Source organism: Echinops telfairi, unplaced genomic scaffold (assembly GCF_000313985.2).
Source record: "Echinops telfairi isolate 266 unplaced genomic scaffold, ASM31398v2 ScPeMD7_7412;HRSCAF=8450, whole genome shotgun sequence".
NCBI lineage: Eukaryota > Metazoa > Chordata > Mammalia > Afrosoricida > Tenrecidae > Echinops > Echinops telfairi.
In genome coordinates this window covers 18,125,547-18,128,882 of record NW_022111312.1, presented here as the reverse complement: position 1 = coordinate 18,128,882, position 3,336 = coordinate 18,125,547, and positions in this window count along the sequence as shown.

Here is a 3,336-nt window from a genome sequence, read left to right as displayed (position 1 = left end):
GTGGATCCAGTGGCAGTGGAAGCCGCCCCCCCCCCCCACCTCCAAGGAGGAAGTTCCCAAGATCCTCCTGGTGGGTGTGACCTTGTGACCTGATTGACAGGCTAGACTCCACCCCCACATTCTATCAGTGTGAGGGGTGAACCTGGCCCGGTCCCCACACTGGACATCAGGGGTCACTGTGGCGTGTGTGACCTTGGCAGCCACAGCTTCAAGTGTCCAGGGGTGCTGGGGGCTGGTGGGCTGCTGTGGCCCAGAAGCAACGGCACCAGCATTTCAGACACAGCATGGTGGCCACAACATGCCACTCACTTTGGGACACAGCAGGCAGAGCGATTCCCGGGGGAGGGCGCTGTGTGTGGGGGCCAGCTTGGGTGGGAGACCCGTCGTGAGCCACGCTCGACCTTGTCAACAGCTGTGGCGACGGCATACAACCCACTGGGCAGCCCTTCCCTCCACTGTCCGTGGCTGCTGTGGGCTGGAGTCCACGCAGTGGTAGCCGTCTGTCTCTCTGAACCTTGCTGACCCACCCTTTTCTGTTTTTTAACTTAAAACATTTTATTGGGGATCTTACAGCTCTTTGTAGCCATCCATCTATCTATTGTGTCAAGCACATCTGTACATTGTTGCCATCATCCTCTCCAAAACATTTTCTACTGGAGCCCTTGGTATCAGCTCATTTTTTTCGTCCCTCCTTCATGAACCCTTGATAATTTATAACTTATTATTTTCATATCTTACACCGACCACTGTCTCCCTCCCTTCACCCACTTTTCTGTTATTTGCTGCCCTGGGGGTGCGGGGGCAGGTTATACATAGATCATTTTGAACTGTCCCAGCCTGCATGATCATGAGGTGTCGATAGGATCAGGTATAAGGCATCAAAACACCCAGAACAAACAGTTTTATGGATGTGAATGAGGGGAAGGCAGAGTGGAGACCTCAAGCCCTTCAGTAGCCAATCTGACATCCCCTCACAGAAGGGCCACAGGAAGGGACGGGACAGCCAGTGTGCAGCACGGCACCGATGAAACACACAACATCCCTCTGGTTTTCTAACGCTCCCCGCTCCTCCCCACTATCATGATCCCAATTCTACCTTACAAATCGGGGTAGACCAGAGGGTGTGCACTGGTACAGATAAGAGCTGGAAACACAGGGAATCCAGGACAGATAAACCCCTCAGGACCAGTAATGAGAGTAAGGTTGGTGGGGAGGGGGAAACAGATCACAATGATCGACATATATTCCGCCCCCCCCGCCCATGACCCTTTTCTCTTGCAGCTTGTGTTCTGGCTGTGCAGACGAGTGGGGACAAGCCCCAAGGCTTGTTGACGGGTCATGTTACCAGCAGCCTGGGAGCACCCTGGCCACCCGTCTCCATGGCGATGGCTCCCCGTCATTCCAAGTTGGGCAGATTAAGAATCTGCATGTCTTTGCCTCTCGGCCTGCCCTTCTCACATGCACCTCAGAGCTACTCCCACTTTCTCCTACTACACCCCAAGAACAGGCTCACGGCCATTGAGCCCTGTCTGATGCACGGTGACCCCCTGGGACAGGGAGGACTGCCCCCATGTGCTTCAGAGACTGACTGTGTACAGGAGCAGAACGTCTCATTCTTCTCTCAAGGAGCAGCTGGTAGGTTCGAACTGCCGACCACTGTGCCACCAGAGATCTGTGCCATACACTGTGTTTATTAATCATGCTTATTAACGATTAATAATTAAGGTCTATTAATCATTCCCAGTAAAATAAGTAAGCCAGAGCTCCATCTGCCCATGTGGTCAAGCCTCAGACTCCATGCAGACGAAGCAGTGGTAGCATTTCCGAATATACGGGGCGTCGGTGGAGCAGTGGGTTCAGCCAGGGTCGGCAGGGCCACTGTGAGTCAGGACAGACTGGACTGTGGTGGGCGGGGCTGTCTAATTACAGCGGAGCATCTTCTTTTCTGTCCACGCCAGCCCTGGCCTGAGTGGTCGGTGCTCAAGGAAACCTCCCTCTGCTCTCTGTGCTGGTGTCTCACATCCCCGGGGCCTGGAGGGTCGCTGCTGCCCTGGAGGGCGGCCCTGCCCTGGCCTCGCTCACTGGGGTCCTTCTCTCGTTTCTGCGAGCTGGCTCCTGGCAGCGGCGGACATCGGTGCTCCCCTGCATTCTGACAGCCACCGTGACATATGTGGGCACTTTCTCTGTGCTCTCTGTCCTTCCGGGCCTGGCAGCTGACCGCCTGGTGTCCAGGGCCCCAGGCCCAGAGCTGCCTGCACGGAGGCCTCCACCAGTCTGTGCGTGGTCTGGGGCTCTGTCGCTCAATGGCACTCGGTGTGGCAGGAAGCCCCCTGGTGGCCCAGTGGTTACAACCCTCAGCTGCTCATGGGAAGGCCCACCAGCTGCAAAAGACCCACTTTCTCTAGAGATGACCCAAAACAGCCCAGAACTAACAGAGAAGCGCTCACTGCTCCCGACAGGGCGCAACCCCACAGGGAGTGCAAGGCCGCCATCCTTCCAAGAGCAGATGGTCACGTCCTCCATTGTCCAACCGAGCGGATTCGAACCGTCGGCCTTTCTCTCGTTAGTCCGGCCCCTGGTGCACAGCACCACCCGGGCTCATTTGCAAAGACCAGTCTCCGAGCCCCTGTGGGGCCGTTCTACTCTGCCACATGGGGTCACTTTGGTGAGAGTCACCTCCAAAGGCATGCAACCAAAACACGTGGGCGTGGAAGGTGCCCACGACAAGGGGGTGCAGCCCCAGGGCACACGCTGCTGTCTGTGGGGACCCCAGGAGTTCAAGGAGAGGCATACAGGCACTTGTGGACCTGGGGACAGTATCTTCCGGAGATGCAGGCCCCTGGAGGCCTGGGCTCAGTGACCTGTATTCTCCCTAAGAGCTTCTGCAATCTGTCATGGACCCAGTTGTGTCTGCCCAAGTGTCCATCAAGGAGTCCTGGTGGCACATGGGTTAGGCGTTTGCGCTGCCAACCACGAGATCAGCAGTTCAAACCCACCAGCTGCTCCAAAGGAGAAAAGATGGGCCTTTCGGCTCCAGTAAAGATTTAGTCTCGGAAACCCAAGGGGGCACACCTACTCGGTCCCACAGGGTCGCTGTGAGTCGGAATCCACTTGGCAGCAGTGACAAGGACCCACGCACCTCCTGAAACAGGGATTATCACGCGGATCACATTTTACGCTCCTGGCTAACTAGTCTCAGTATCGTTGTGAAAGGCAAGAGTACTGCCTCAGCCGAGGCTGCCCCCACCCTCACTTCCTGGTCTCTCTCTTTGATGAAAAGCTGGCTGTTTTACTAGAAGAAAGTATTCTTGCATTGAGGGAGTACTTGAGTGGAGG